The sequence below is a fragment of the Phoca vitulina genome, unplaced genomic scaffold, assembly GCF_004348235.1.
Source record: "Phoca vitulina isolate PV1807 unplaced genomic scaffold, GSC_HSeal_1.0 scaffold4, whole genome shotgun sequence".
NCBI classification, from domain to species: domain Eukaryota; kingdom Metazoa; phylum Chordata; class Mammalia; order Carnivora; family Phocidae; genus Phoca; species Phoca vitulina.
In genome coordinates, this window is record NW_022589707.1 from 18651008 (window position 1) to 18668451 (window position 17444).

Below are 17444 nucleotides of genomic sequence, written 5' to 3' on the forward strand. Positions count from 1 at the left end.
TTATAAAGGGTTCACTCAATTAAGACATGGTAACTTGAAGTCAATCAATGATTAGGGACCTTAACTGCACCTGTAAAATCCCTTCTCCTTTGCCATAGAGCATAACAGTGGTATCTTATCACCTTTGCCATATTCAATTGCTTAGAGGCAAGTTACAGATTCCACCACCATTCAAGGCGAGGAAATTATACTTGGGCACTGGAGGTCACCTATGGTTGTGGTCAACATAGTTCCTGCCATAACCAGGAATGAAAAAGAGTCCAGCTTCAAGAGGAGATAGTCATTTTGAACCCATCCTGTGGTTATTTCAGAATGAACAGGGGTAATAGATTTTAACTGACAGATTCCTTGTATTGTTTCCCTGGCTTGTGAAGTGAGAGTCATTATGGCAGGCAGGGACAAGTAAAAGCCCTTGGAAGTACCACCAACCCCTATCAAAATAATAAATCAAAACAATATAGCTTCATTAGGGCAAATGTAGAGTAGATAACTGCCATCAAATATCTGAAGGATGCAGGGATGGTGAATCCTGTCACATCCCCATTTATATCACCTACTTGGCCTGTGCAAAGTCCAATGTGCTTGAGAAGTTGAGAGTAGATTTTCATAAACTGAATGAGATGATAATGCCAATTGCAGCTGCCATACTGGATACAATATTTTATTGGGGAAAACCTGGCACCTGGTATGTAGTGACAGACTTGCCAAATGCTGTTGGTTATATTCCCATAAGTAAGGAAAATCAGAAGCAGTTTCCACTTATGTAGCAATGACAACAGTACACCTTTATTGTCTTGTTCTTTCTGTTATATTATGTAGAGGACTTTTGGTCCTCTTGATATCCCTCATAACATCTTGTTGATCCATTCCATTGTTTTATGTTAGTTGGATCCAGTAATGAGTAAGTAGCAAGAATCCTACATGCCTTACTGTTAGATATGTTTCCAAGAGTGTAGTAATTAAACTCCCCCAAATTTAAGACTTATCCTATTGGTGAAGTTTCTAGGGATCCATGGTATAGAGCATTTAGAGATGTTGCTTATTAAAGTAAGGGAAACCTTACTTCACTTTACACTACCCATCAAAAGAAGGAGGCACAGTGCTCCATGAGACCTCTTGAGTTTCAGAAGCAGAAAATTCTACATTTGATTATTCTGCTCTGCCTATTTTTTAGATAACCCCTATGGAGGACAATTATGATTGAGACCTGGAGCACAAATTTCTGCAGCAGGTTCAGATTAGAGTCAAGATACCCTACCACTTGGATCCAAAAATACTGGAAGATCTAAGGCAAAGAATTATACTGTAGGAGCATCTAGAAAACCTCAAAAAAGAATTAGAACACAGACTCCTAGAGTTACTACTTAACTGGCCATAGAAGAAAAAAGCAGCGGCACCATATATGGGCAAATCTTTCTGATATTCTGTCCCAGGCTGAGGCCAATGGCTTTCGTACTACCACCCCACTTAGCAGGGAGCTTCTACTTAAACACTAAAGGGAAAATTTCCCAGTTGGCACAATTTTGGTGGTAAATATGGTTGGTTCTGTAATGTGAAAGAAGAGTTTGCCTGAGTATTCAACCTGTCAGTAGCAGAGGGAAATGCCGACCCCTGATATATCACCATTCTCTGGGGGAAAGAAAAACTGGCTTGACAGTGGTAGGTTTGTTAGGTTTGACCCCTCCTCTTGCAGAGACACGGCACTTTACTGTTACCAGAAAACAGACACATTCTGGGTATGGATTTGCCACCTGACAGTGGTTCTGTCAGTACTACTTTTTTTTTTTTTTTCCCTTTTGAATTCTTTTTAATACACCTTGGCAATTTTTTTTTTTTTAATATTTTTTTAAAGATCTTATTTATTTATTTGAGAGAGAGAGAATGAGAGACAGAGAGCATGAGAGGGAGGAGGGTCAGAGGGAGAAGCAGACTCCCTGCTGAGCAGGGAGCCCGATGCGGGACTCGATCCCAGGACTCCAGGATCATGACCTGAGCCGAAGGCAGTCGCTTAACCAACTGAGCCACCCAGGCATCCCCAGCCATGGCATTTCTTATAATAGTGCCTTTGACCAGAGGACATGCTTTTTATAAAAGAAAGTGAGAATACCTGCTGTGACCGATGCTCCATATTTCAGTTTTTTTTTAGTATAATACATTTGCTTATCAACCTGAGATGGTGTCATATCCTGATGGTAATTTGTGAATCGTCTGTGATTGTGACACAAATGTTTCCCTACACAAAGGAGAGAGTGGCTACTGAAGAGTAAGGCACATAGATGGTTGCAATTATCTTCCCTCAGAACTACTTTCCACCTTTTTCCCTTTTGCTCTCTGTCTTGGGAAACTAACATGTATGGGCTATATGAAAGGGCTCCCATGTCATCTGGCTTCAGGTCTGATTCAGTCAACAGTGAGCCCTGCAGAGAGAGCAGAGAGAAGGAGAATGATTAGTGAGCAATACTGGGATGTATCCCATCCTGATTTCTTCTCTTTTGCTCTCGTTAGTTTGGCTCTCTCCTTTTGCTGAAGGTCACAGTTTGGCTCTCTTTAAAGTTGGTCCTTTCTATATGATTCTGTTGGGTTTAGGTAACTGCTCCCTGCCTTTATCCATCTCGGCTTGGGGTATTAGCAGCACCAGTCTATTTTTTCTAATTTCTATTAATCACTCTGTCTCCTCATCCACTTAGGTTTAAATGTGGTTAACTGTCCACCATTACTAGTCCTGCGGTACTGCACTGTCCCTTGTGGTATACTTTGTGCCCAAAGTGTTGTAGATAGTGCCTTGTTAATTATTATTGCATTATCCTAATTTGAGCCTGATACCTATTTTCTGTGGTGGTCCTGACTTTTACAATGGCAGAGGCCAGATTACAACTGAAAGAAGGAAAGAGACAGTATCTTACAGCTCATTATGATATTGCTCTTCAAGAAGGAGCTGGAATCTAGGAAGCTAGTGAGATACACCTCTCAATTTTGGAGAAAGAGAATCAATAACACAGAATCAATTAATATTTCTTGCGGATATGGATAGACAAACCAAAGAAATTTAGCAGTTTTGAGAGAAAAATACAGAGAAAATCAAATGATATATTCAAAGCACTACTGAGAGAACTTCAAGGTGATATAATACTAAGTAGGAGGAAAAACAGGTATTACCAGAATAGGAAAGACAGATATTAACTGAACTTTAAAGGATTATAAACAAGGAGAGGACAGGAGAAAAAGAGAAAGAAGAAGTGGGGCAGAAAGCAAAAGAAAAACAAAAATAAAAATCTATCAGAAAGATCTACTACTTAATATCCTGTCATGTTCAAGCTTTCAGACAAAGATATTCTCTTGAAAGGTTTACGCCATAATGATGTCCTTCCTTGGACTCCAGGGATACAGGCTTAAGGCACATTTTAAAAAGTTTAATTTCACTAATCTATTGATGGAGATACTTCCTTTGGAATAAATTTAGGGACAAAAAGAATCCTTATCACAGACAGACACTTTAATGGTCTAAGTAATTCCTCCTCTGAAAGAGGCAGGGACTATAGCTACCATGAGTTAGAATTTAAGATGTTTGCTCACAAAAAATACTGGTGGCTCAAAGAAGAAATGGAAATCAGAAGAATTTGAAAAGTATTGTTTTCAAGTAAGATGTTGTAGTTTGAATTGCCACAAGAATGAATAAATAAGCTCCACAAGATACTAAAAATCTTAAAGGACACTGAAAATATGGACCATAGATACAGGTAGATTTCTACCCAATCCCCAAACCACCTCTAGATGTGGTAAAACAGTTAGAAAATTAAATTTTTTAAGACTTTTCCCAATTAAGTTTATGTGCACAGATCACAGACTACAGATTGGTAACTATATATTCTGCTTTACCTAGGACACTTCTGGTTTATATTTGTCTTTCCAGAATCCTGCCTATTTTAGGATGTGTTCCCTCCAGCTCATTCTTTCTCAAAAGTGGCTCAATTTGGGAGATAAGTTATATGGGCATTCTTTTTTTTTTTTTTTTTTAAGATTTTATTTATTTATTTGACAGAGAGAGATGCAGCTAGAGACGGAACACAAGCAGGGGGAGTGGGAGAGGGAGAAGCAGGCTCCCCGCGGAGCAGGGAGCCCGATGCGGGGCTCAATCCCAGGACCCCGGGATCATGACCTGAGCCGAAGGCAGACGCTCAACGACTGAGCCACCCAGGCACCCCATTATATGGGCATTCTAACTATAAAAAAACTAGCACAGAATGACTGACATTCAGGCCAAAACATTTTCTCTTTTGTACTTAGGCTTCTTTCTGTGAACATCACTGAGCTACTCTTAGGATCTTTGGCAATGCTAAAGATTAGGTCCAGAACTATAAACTTGTTTGGGATGATGGCACTAGGAACTAGAGATTCTATTGTTTCTTCGAAATGTCCCAAATATAGGGACCATGCTTAAGTTCTGATAGGAATATGACTCTTTGTTTTTAGGGTTAGATTTTGCCTCAAACCAAAAAACCCTCATAGTTTCCGCTCCTATGAGGGCTTCAAATAGCATTAATTCCCTCTCCTTCCTGTCTGTCCATCTGTATGTGTATTTATGTATGCATGTATCGCTCTATCATCTATTTTCTTTATATCCTCATCAACAGCCTTTATTTGGGGGATCATATATGAAGAGCTTTTTCTTTGTCCAGGTGTGGCTCTACTTATGGAAAGCCCATGTGAAGTCACCTTGACTTTCTGGTCACAGCACAGTAGAGCAATGCAATTGGTAGCACTAGTTCACCTCCTGGGAGAGCTGCAGGATAGGAATGATGGCAAATTTAAAACAGAAAAATGCCATTTTTGAAATGTGGACACATTCTAGTTGAACATAACTATAACTTCAGAAAGACATTTTGTTGTTGTTGTTTTAAATTCATGGTAATTGAACTTCTTGTATGTTGACTTTCCTCTCCACGGGTTAAGCCAGCATGGCCATTTTGAAAGATTTGCTCCTCTGTGACCTGAAGAGCAATAGACATTTCAAACAGTGGGCTCAGAGGCAAAGCATACTGTGTATGGAAAAATGACTAAAACGTCCTGAAAGGATTTCCAGTGTAGGGCCTTTGGAGAATTGTTCTAGCCCTATACATGCTTCCCTGCAAAAGACTCAGATTTGAACACAGAGAAACAAAGAAAAACAGAAACAAATCCTGTCATTAAGAGATTAATTTAAACTATCATCTGAGGGTTTCTTGTGCTTCTTTTCACTTTTGTTTTGCTGGTTTTGTTTTATTTTACTTTACTTTTCCCTCCTATACTTGTATTAATATTGAAGAATTCAATTAAACCAGTTCATCAAATGTATCAATCTTGGAGAGAGCCTTGAGCAAATGGTGAAGGAACTCTTGCCTTTGAGGAACATCCTGAGCTCCTTATTTGATTTATAGCTTTCCCTTCCCCATTTGCTCACCCCCCAATTCCTTTCTATTTTTTAGCTAATTATTTCCTAATTGCCAAATCTAATGGATCATCCTAGTGTTTATTGTTTTCCCTCCCTCTGGCACTGAATGGAAAGTACCCTTCCTCCCTTGATTTCCACCACAGAAGGTAGGTCAATGTCTGACTTTTTGTTGGTCTCCTTTTCTCCATGATGGGATTATCTTTCCCTCCCTGCCCATTAAGCAATATTCCCCCATGCTATCATTCTTTCTCTTCCCAGCTATACTGCACTGGGACAATGGCATCTAGAAACTTGAATCTTTACTGAATTAAGTTTATATTAATTAAACAACTGGAAAAAGCCAACTAAGTTTAAAACATCCTACATTTTAGAAAGCACTCAAGGGCTATGGAAGGAATGAGGAATAGAATAAATGAAACTTCAAAAACAGAAAAGACTTTCTGAAGTAAAATGATAATGCTGACTACCACCATCCATCTTTTTCCTTCCTGAGGATATGTGTTAATCCTTGGTATAGACTGATAGTCTGACTTGGACTTGAGAGCCTATTCTGGGGTAGAGAAAATCCGAAAACTTTTTGTGAAAGAGAGAAAGTGAAGTGAAAAGCATTGGAAATTGAGAATCCTCAAATATATGTCTGGTTTGCCCAAAGAATATTTATTTGCTAGGCTCTGAGATTATGTAGAAGGTCACTGATTTATTCCAAAATCTTGTAAAGGTAAAGTGAAATCTTCTAGAGTTTCATGGTGTTTAAAAAACAAAGATCTATTGGGAGAAGGGATTGGAATTGGAGAACATGGTCAGTTATCCAGTTAAGGCATAAGCCATATTTTGAAGCTACCACAGTGTAGGAAGCTAGATAGGTAGACTGGAAAACTGCAGGGAAAAGCTGCTCACCCAAAGGACTGCGGATTCCAATGTCTTTAATGCTGAAAAATCAGATATTTAACCAGACACACAATCAAAATCATAGGAAGACTATTTTCAAAGGAAAGGGGTGAAATCACAGATAAACTGTGACTTACTAAATTACAACCTACATCTGACCCAGCTTAATTTGTATAAAGAAATCACCTACTCTGAAAGAAGATAATATCTTACAGATTCTTATGGTTATTTATAAATGTCTGGCATCCAAAAACAACTACAACAACAAAAAATAAAAACTAAATTTGCAAAGAGGCAAGAAAATATGACTGATAATCAAGATTAAAAATAAAAGGAGACACACAAATAATCCAGACTTAGGAGTTTGCATACAAATATTTTAAAATAAGTATAGGGGCACCTGGGTGACTCAGTCGGTTAAGCGTCTGCCTTTGGCTCAGGTCATGATTCCAGGGTCCTGGAATCGAGCCCCTAATCAGGCTCTCTGCTCAGCAGGGCATCTGTTTCTCCCTTTCCCTCTGCCCCTCCCCACCATCATGCTCTCTCTCTCACTCTCTGTCTCTAAATAAATAGATAAATCTTAAAAAACAAAAGATTTTAAAATAAGTACAATGAATATGGTAAGTAAAATATATGGAAAGATGGCTCAAATAAATGAAAAGATGAAAATACTTGATAGAGAAGGGAATCTGCAAAAAAAGAACTATATACATATTCTAAAGCTATTTTATATTAAATTGGGAATACAATGAATATATTTAACAGAAAACTAGACGTAGATGAGATGAGATGAATAATGAATCATATAATAAATAGCAACTTAACCAGATGCACCCTTCTTCAAATAATTTTTCCCCATTTAATCAGAAAGACCATTCTAAAATGCAGATTTTATCACTTCCCTCAAAAAAAAGTTCATAGACTCTAAGTGCACTTAGGATATACAGTTAGTGTACGTAGTCTTTAATATGGTTAATACAATCCTACAAGACCACCCCTTTGTATCTTTCTGGAACACACTATTCACTCAGAATATATTACTTAAATAAAATATAAGTTTGTTAGTGGGACAGTGAGGAATCTCACCTACTAAAAATAGAAGATGTAAATATCAGTTTTATCTTGCTAAAATGATTATTTGGGAGATATTACAGGTTCTTTTCCAAAGGCTTGGCCAACCGAGAGTGATGTATTAGAAAATTGAGTCTAGCAGTACATTACAGAGTGGATTTTAGTTGAGATCATTTAATTTTAAAGATAAACTAAATATTACTTTAAAAAAAAGAAGTATAGACTGGGGGCGCCTAGGTGGCTCAGTTGGTTAAGCATCACTTTTTTTTTTTTTTAAGATTTTATTTATTTATTTGATAGAGAGAGAGACAGCGAGAGAAGGAACACAAGCAGGGGGAGTGGGAGAGGGAGAAGCAGGCTTCCCGCCTAGCAGAGAGCCCAGTGTGGGGCTGGATCCCAGGGCCCTGGGATCATGACCTGAGCTGAAGGCAGGTGCCTAATGACTGAGCCACCCAGGCGCCCCATCTGACTCTTGATTTTGGCTCAGGTCATGATCTCAAGATTGTGAGTTGGAGTCCCATGTCCAGCTCTGCACTGAGCCTGGAGCTTGCTTAAGATTCTCTCTCCCTCTCTCTCTGCCCCTCCCCTAGCTCTCACACTCTCTCTCTCTCAAAAGAAAAATAAAAGTATAGACTGTTGGAATAGTACTTATTTCAATGAACTCAAGTTGAGACATAATCTTTCTTCCTGAGGCTTTCTGTGCCCAATTTTTTTTCAATGCTGTATTCACAAACCCTCTGTGACCATTCCAGACGTTGGCAACAGAATGTTGATAATCCTTCACACAATTACAATTGATATTTATCTTTCTTGGGAACAAAAGTTAAGTGTCAAAACCTCATTGAAGTAATTAAAAATTTTCTAAGCTTTAAACAGATTTCTGTATCAATTTTTGTTTGGAGTCAGAATTACTGATTTTACTAGTTGAGTTCCTCAAGACTAAAACCAGATTAAATATGTTAATTATGGAAGAGATAAATATAAAACATTTACAAATTCAGTTTATTAAAATGTAAAAGAAAAATTTCCGAAGGATGTATTCTTCTGATAGAAAGCTGAGCCCTATTTTTCTTTCAAATTGAAAATTTTAATGACTTTTACTTCCCTAATAAATTGCATTATATAAAAATATAAGAATTCTTCAACTGTATTGAAGATGATTCTCAAGAACTGTTATGAAAAAAACTCACATTTAAAAAAAATTTTCTTAAAGATTTTACTTATTTTTTTTTAACAGAGAGAGACACAGCGAGAGAGGGAACACAAGCAGGGGGAGAGGGAGAACAGGCTTCCTGCAGAGCAGGGAGCCAGATGCAGGGCTCTATCCCAGGACCCTGGGATCATGACCTGAGCCAAAGGCAGATGCTTAATGACTGAGCCACCCAGGCTCTCCAAAAAACTCACATTTGAAATAACACTACAAATGACATAGCACTTATAATAATATAAGTAATGTAAGATAAATAGAAATATAGTAAAAACTTCCTTTAGCAGAAAAATGGCTTTGAATTTCTTTTGAAATATTTTTAAAATATATTTTTACCATTAATTTTACAACAAATAGACAAAATGACTATTAAACTTTGATTATTAAAAGTATTAAGGAGGGGCACCTGGGTGGCTCAGTTGGCTAAGCATCAGACTCTTGATTTCGGCTCAGGTCATGGTCTCAGGGTCATGAGATGGAGCCCAGAGTCAGGTTCCATGCTCAGTGGGGAGTCTGCTGGAGATTCTCTCTCTCTCTCTTTTCCTGCCCCTAGCCACCCCCTCCCCCCATGCACATACTTTCTCTCTCTCTCAAAATAAATAAATAAATCTTAAAAAAAAAAAAGAGTATTAAGGAATACAGATTCTTACAATGCAAATAATGGGAAATCACATACTTTCCCCAGAATGAAATCCAGAGAAACAGTAGTATTTTCTTCTGGCAGAGTTTTACTTAGGTTATATTTTGTCCTTCTGCCTGATTATATAAGTTGATTAGATCATAGTGCTAATCAAACTAAGGTAGTAGTATATATAATCTTAACTGAAGCCATGTTATTTCCTATTTCATTGGTCACACGAAATCAAACTTAAGGAGCTTGCCTGTACACTCTGTTAGCCGTGAGAAAGAAGTGGTTATATCAAAGCAAAACAGACTTTATAAAAATATCTCAAAATTCACGAATGCTGGGTAACTGGTGATATCACCACAATTCAAAGCTCTTATATGCATGCGCCTCTTCAATACAGAACAATATTCTTTCACACCAATTCATTTCCTATGCTAAGTGTAAAGATAGCTTTAAGTTGGAGTAAAAATTTTATATACTTAAATTTTAAATACATGCAAAATATACATTTATATGACTGTCTACTCAGGCAAGGCAGCGGTAAGACATATTTGCTTTTAAAAATGGTTTTATATGATATGTGATTTCTATGGCTGATGGAGTCTGGTAGTTTTATTATGTCTTACAATGCCTTGGTTAAAAGGCATTAAAGCCCAAGATGCAATTTTAAAACCATAATAAATGTGCACTGTAATACAGAAGCTGAGTAATTAAACAAAATTCTAGCAACCTTACAATAATTTGTCAATATTATTGCTTTACATGGGTACATGAACTGCAGAGAATGTTTACAGAAAGTACATATGCAGTGCCTCTCAAGCACTCATTACACTTACTTTTATAATATCCTGCAGGTTAAGTGCTATCAGTTCCATTATTCATTTAGAAAAACTTAAGTGCCTTGTTCAGTTCAAATCATGGTTAAACCATACTATAAAACATCTTGCTCTACTGTATATGGAGTAATAATACATTGGATATGTCCCCACTGTGCAAGACAATGCACATATAAACTCACTAAAGCATAATCTACAAGATTTTTTTTTTTTTTACACTTTTTGACAGAGAGACAGCGAGAGAGGGAACACAAGCACAGGGGAGTGGGAGAGGGAGAAGCAGGCTTCCCGCCGAGCAGGGAGCCCGATGTGGGGCTTGAACCCAGGACCCTGGGATCATGACCCTAGACCAAGGCAGACACTTAACGACTGAGCCACCCAGGCGCCCCTAAAGCGTAGTCTTTATTTTTTTTTAAAGATTTTATTTATTTATTCATGAGAGACAGAGAGAGAGAGAGGCAGAGGCAGAGGGAGAAGCAGGCTCCCTGCATGCAGGGAACCCGATATAGGACTCGATCCCAGGACCCTGGGACCATGACCCGAGCTGAAGGCAGAGGTCTAACCGACTGAGCCACCCAGGCGCCCTAAAGCATAGTCTTTAAAGAGAATGTTATACTTATTCCTAACACTGGACTTAAGAATTTTTTATTTATCTATTTATTTAGATGTTTCTGTTATCCATCTTTAATTATATGTAGATAGAGCAGCCTGTCATTCAGGCATGAGTCTTCATTTGACTCCCAGCTTTCACAATAGAGAATTAACCCTGCCCACTTTACCTTACTGTTAAACCATATGGGATTCTCTGAATTAGTGGCATAAAATCTCTGCTCTGTGGGTACTTGCCAGAGAAGAGAAATTGGAGCTATTTATTGCAGGGACATTGTTGAGGATAGTGTTCTATACATCGCAATGTATAGTTCTTATGAGGATTCATGGGACGAGATTCAGTGAGGTCTTAGAAATGGGAATAGATTTCCCTAACTTTGTCCTAACTTTGGGCACTTTGGGCACTGTGAATCATGTAGCTGAAGATCTTTCTCCCTTGACTGTGATTACTAGAAGTTCAGAGCAAATTTGTGGCCCAGTTCTAACAAGTATGTAGGACCTTATGGCATGTGCTTCATCCCTGGCTTCATTTTATTTCTTTTACCATTAATACACTTCACTGCTATCTCCACAGTTATTTATATTGTTGTGCTGTTTGTGTTTTAAGCTGTCTAGATATGTCATAAATATAACTGTATGCTGATTCATTTCACAGAAAATTTGAGATAGTTTTCTTAGAATACACTCCATATAGTAAAAAAAATCATAGCAAAAGATACATTATCATGAGGAATAAGAGTGTGAATTAAGCAAATACCTAAATAGATATGAGTCCAATAAAATTTTAAAAATTGGGCTACACATTTGGTTCAGTACCTTCTTGTGGGCAAAAGAAAAAAGATATATGATTAATTATAAAATTTACATTGTCAAAAAAGGAAGATATTTTTTTAAAAGGAGAATACTAGTTCCGGAAATGTCATTTTTTCCTAAAACAACTTTAAAAGAAAGACATTGTAATGATATTCAACTCTCGAGAGTAATTACTAGCAATGATTTACACTAAATAATCAAATAATTCTCAATGCTAATAAAAGTAATATAAAAACATACTAAGAAAAGAAATTGGGAATATCTTATTTGATAATTACTAGGTAAAGTGTATATAAATACTCTGCTTTAATGGTCAAATTACCTCATATTCAAAGAATATAAAACATATGTTTTTTTCAACATGGTTATAAGCCTCATGGGTATACCTTAAGAAAGACCTTACTTTATAAAGAATTTTGACAACACTACATGGCTTCAAATAATAACATGGTCTTGGAAGATTCAGGCTACTTACTTTTCATCTTCAATACCTTCTCACTCCTCATTCTAAGCTTGACAATGAATGTATTAAAGATACATGTGCATATGGGAATCTAGTATGATTTAGGTGGCATTTAAAACATATGGGTAAGGGGCGCCTGGGTGGCTCAGTCGTTAAGCGTCTGCCTTTCAGCTCAGGTCATGATCCCAGGGTCCTGGGATCGAGCCCCGCATCGGGCTCCCTGCTCCGCGGGAGGCCTGCTTCTCCCTCTCCCACTGCCCCTGCTTGTGTTCCCTCTCTCGCTATCTCTCTCTCTGTCAAATAAATAAATAAAATCTTTAAAATAAATAAATAAAATAAAACGTGGGTAAGTGTGGACTAATTAAAAAATAACTTGGAAAAAATGATCAATTAAAAAAAGTTAATTTCTAAATTTTACCATCCATAAAAAATAAAAAAATATAGAGTAGAATATGTTTATGATGCTGAAGCATATAAATTCTTTTTTAAAAAAGATTTTATTTATTTGAGAGAGAGAGCAGAGGGAGGAGCAGAGGAAAAGGGAGAGGGAGATAATCTCTAGCAGACTCCCTGCTGGGGAGACACAGGGCTCCATCCCAAGACCCTGAGATCATGACCTGAGCCAAAACCAAGAGTAGGACGCTTAACAGATTGAGCCACCCAGGTGCCCCAAGGCATATAAATTCTTTAAAATATATCTACAAAAACTCATTTGTTAGACATTATCAAATGATGATATTTACACAAAAGCTCATGATAAACACATTTCAAAGAAAAACAGCAGACTGGGAGAAAATATCTGCAACACATTTAAAAAGTCACTGTTTGGGGCACCTGGGTGGCTCAGTTGGTTAAGCGACTGCCTTCAGCTCAGGTCGTGATCTCAGGGTCCTGGGATTGGTCCTACATTGGGCTCCCTCCTCAGCGGGGAGACTGCTTCTCCTTCTCCCTCTGCAGCTTCGCCTGCCTGTACTCTCCTGCTCTCTGTCAAATAAGTAAGTAAAATCTTAAAAAAAAAAAAAAAAAGTCACTGTTTTAGTCCATTTGGGCTGCTATAACAAAATACCATAGACATAATAACAGAAATTTATTTCCCTCTCTTCTGAAGACTAAAAGCCCAAAATCAAGGCACCTGCAGATTCGGTGTCTGCTGAGAACTTGCTTCCTGGTTCACTAATGTAGTCTGTTCTATATGTCCTCTTGTGGAAGAAGTGGGCAAGGGAGCTTTAAAGGGTTTCTTCTATAGGGGCTCTAATCCTATTTATAAGGGCTTTTCTGGAACACCTATCACCTCCCAAAGGTCCCACTTCCTAGTATCATCACATTGGGGGATAGCTTCCAATGATTTTGGGGGAACACATCAGTTTATAAGCAGCCACCAAATCAAAGACATCTCTGACACATTAACGAAGCACACACCCACCCCTAGCCCATCCATCTGTCATTCTTTATCTTGCTCTATGTTGTTTATAGAACTTACCTCTGCCTGCCATAATATTTCATATGAATCTGTTAGTCGGTTTATTGTCTTTAGATAATCTCCCACTAAAATACAATGTCTGTGAAGGGAGAAAGGGTTTTCATTCTTCCAGAACATGGTCTTAGTCATACCAGCGAGCATGTTACATACTGGATATTATGTTTACCCCAACTTTTTTGTACTTTCCTCCATACCCATCATTCCCCAAACCCCCCTGCAACTATAGTTCCAGCTTAGGTTTTGCCAAAAAAGACACTTGTTGATGTTTGGAAAGGAGAAGGGAAACAGAAGTCAGTATTGCTTATGCCACAGAATTGAGCAGGACACAGACTTCCATGGGTAACAAAGGAGAACTCTGGGCCAGCAGGTTCAGAGAGTCCCCTTATATATCATGACCTGAGCCTATCTAACTTTGGTAGTGTAGGCACCTGGTATCATTGGTAGCAATTTCTGTTCATTTCTGCACTTCCTGTTTTAAAGATTACTATAGTGGCTTCCCTGACCCTCTTTCTGCCAATAGTTCCAACTTTTTCAGCTTCCAATTTCTTGTATAAAGTTATTTTTTGGTATAAAATACCTGGAAGTCACCACTTTCCTGGCTGAATATTCTCTGCAGTCTTCATTTATTTGAAGCAGGGTGATTTTCATTGGCCACAGTGGTTTCTGATCATACTCCTGGAGAGATTGCTCAACAGGCCACTCAAACACAGTCTCCCCCTTTGTAGGCAAGGAAGAACATGTTCTCACGCAGAGCTCCCACTGGCCAAACAAATGTCAAAAAGTGCTTATTCCTACAGTCGTTAAACATACAACTAAGACTCTGAAACCCATACAGAGCTCTGTAACCACCTTAAATTAAGGCTTCGTGATGCCACAGTGCTCAAACTTGAAAACTGTACTCACAAGTCAAATACTATATTATGAACTTTTCTGTCCTCATCAGAATAGTGGCAGAAATTCTTTTCAGGTTGGTGTTAGAGGACACCCACTTCAGTATATTTTTGGTATTTACTGGAAAGACATACCCACACACATGCACATACACACTTACATACACATATATATTTGGAATCTGCAACTGTATAACAAATATGCATTTAAATTTAACACAGCCAAAACAAATAGTTATTTTCCATTGCTCTCAATCAGCTTCACCTCAATATTCCTCAAGTTGGTAAAATGAAGCACAACCTATCCAGATGCTTAAGTTAAAAAACCTTACAGTCATTTCTTAACCCTTTTCCTTCACCCTTGCATTTTTTTCAATTAGTTCTACTTTTGAAATAAGAGATCTTAAATCCATGTGCTTCTTCCTTTCTTACTCTTCTCCCTTCAGTGCCTGGGTTACTATCATTTCTCTGTGAGATTATTGCTGAGCCATTGGCCTGAACTTCCCATCCCTGCCACGGCCTGTCCTTCACAATGATTTTATGTGTATACACAACACACACATTATATTAAATATATACAAATCTATATATGAATATATGTGAATATATTAATATGTATATGAACCATACATATGAATATATTATTATATATTGTTAGTATACTATATATAATAAATAACATTATATATACACATATATGACTAGTTGCTAATCTTTAATTTTTAGATTTAATTGCAAAAATTCTGGATCAGAGACTCTTTTTTAAAAACAGAAATCTCACTACACTGGATCTATCTTCTCCCATAGCCACAGGACATGTGTTTTTTTAGGTTCCCAATGTGTCAAGCCTTCCTTACGGTGTCCTAACTCTGAACATAGGTATCGGATGCCAATTTTGATTCTTTATACTTATGCTGCCATTTTCCTCATGATAAGATAAAGAGGAAAGAGGGGCGCCTGGGTGGCTCAGTCGTTAAGCGTCTGCCTTCAGCTCAGGTCATGGTCCAGGGTCCTGGGATCGAGCCCCGCATCGGGCTCCCTGCTCGGCCGGGAGCCTGCTTCTCCCTCTCCCACTCCCCCTGCTTGTGTTCCCTCTCTCGCTGTGTCTCTGTCAAAAAATAAATAAAATCTTTTTAAAAAAAAAAAAAGGATAAAGAGGAAAGGAAAAAACGTTTCCTGCACAACAAACACATCTCTATCAAAAAATACACCTAAAGCATAGCATGATTCTAAAAAAAAGTTGAGGGAAACTATGTATCTCTTTGTAAGTGAAGAATATCCTTACATATTTAATACTGAACTTTAAAACATCCATAGTTCAGATAATAAAATTTAAGGTGCCCTTATAATACCTCAGCTGTAGGTATTTGAGTATGAAACTACCATTCTAATAATAATTCTTTGTCCATAATAAAGATGTGCATAATGCTTTATGGTTTAAGAATCCCATTAAACACAATATCTCATTTGATCCTCACAACACTGCCAAGAAGAGAGTGTTGAAGATGAAGGAAGGGCTAGCCAGAGAGGCTGATTTGTGCTAATGCATACAGTTAATGATGAAAGCAGGGAATAAATCTTAGTCTTTGGACATTAAGACCTGAACTTTTTCTAATCCAGGGCATACACATTCTATAACATCTCAGTATAATGTGATTTAACATGTCTATCTCATTTGCTTATCATATTCATATTGATAGCTCAGAGTTCTTCAATCAGAGAATATGAGTGTATTTCTGTAAATCACGACCCTTAAACAGTCTGGTTTAATGAAGAGAATTCAGTCTTTGGTTTACATTCCAGTTCTGACATTTACCACCTTTGTGGGAACTAAAACATGATATAGGTTCATGAATTAAACTTACTTTGCACGGTTATAGATAGGAGAAAATGAGATAATATACATGAAGTGTCTAGCATAGAGTTTGGCTTAATACATGTTAGTGCTATTCCTCTTTCCTCCATAGGGCTAGCCACTGTGCCTCCCCCACCCAATCCATCCTGAGCAAGCATATTACATAAACCAGACCACTGTGTGCCTGCTCAGACCATTGCTCCAACAATGCCCAATAATCCTCTAGCCATGTCTTACAGTTTTTGCTCTAGGAAAAAAAAAAAAGTTCAACAAGTAATAGGCATAAATTGATGTATGAGAGGTGATCTTTGGCTATTCTCTACTACCAGGAAAAATCAGAATTTAGGTCTAGATATCTCTCAATACTGAAGCCTGGCAGCTTTTTCCCTAGTAGCAAACTGTATCCTAAACAAATTGTAGTGGTGTCTGGAATCCAAAATTTATCCCTGACATTATTGATTTTTATTATCTAATCAACTGCTCATTAAAATAAAATTATAGGTATATAATATAGGTATACACACACAAAAATTAGGAGGCATTATTTATTTCCTTATTTGTTGAAAATTAATTTGAATTTAAAATTATAACTTCAAATTCATGTTCAGAAATCTGCCATTTACAGAATTTGTTTTTGGAAAACTTAGGTCATAGACAATTAAAAAGTATTATAGTTATTATCAGAGAGGATAATGGAACTGAGGTAAGAATAGAAAAAGCTATAGCATGGATTATAAGAATGGAGATTTGTACCACAGTTTTATTTTATTAACAAAAAGCTATGCTTCATGACCCATAATTTTAAAAAAAGATTAAGAAAGCTATCACCGACTAGGACAAATGTATTTCATATCTTTATACATTGGAATGGAATTTGATAAGAGGGTAGTAAACTCATTTTGGAACTCTCCAAATTAAAACAAAAGCATCTAATTTAGAAAACCATGGTAAACAATTAAAATTGCATTTTTCTTTTTCAAAGAACTAACTTGAGATGTCACTATGTGTTTGCAATTTCTTTTCAAACTAGGTGTGTCAATTTACTCCTATTTTTCTTCTTGTATCTAAAAATGCAAATAGGCAAGGTACATTAAAAAAATTTCTTTGAGAGGGGAAAAAAAGAACATTTCTCAGAGAAGATTTTGATTGAAAATAGCCTTTGCTTATTCACCAAAGTATAGTCTCAGCAAGTTTTTTTTTCTTTTTTTTCTCTTAAGCCCATTTGGAAATGCTACCTTAAAGAGTGATATTTCAGGAGAAGCTCTTTCTGAGTTGA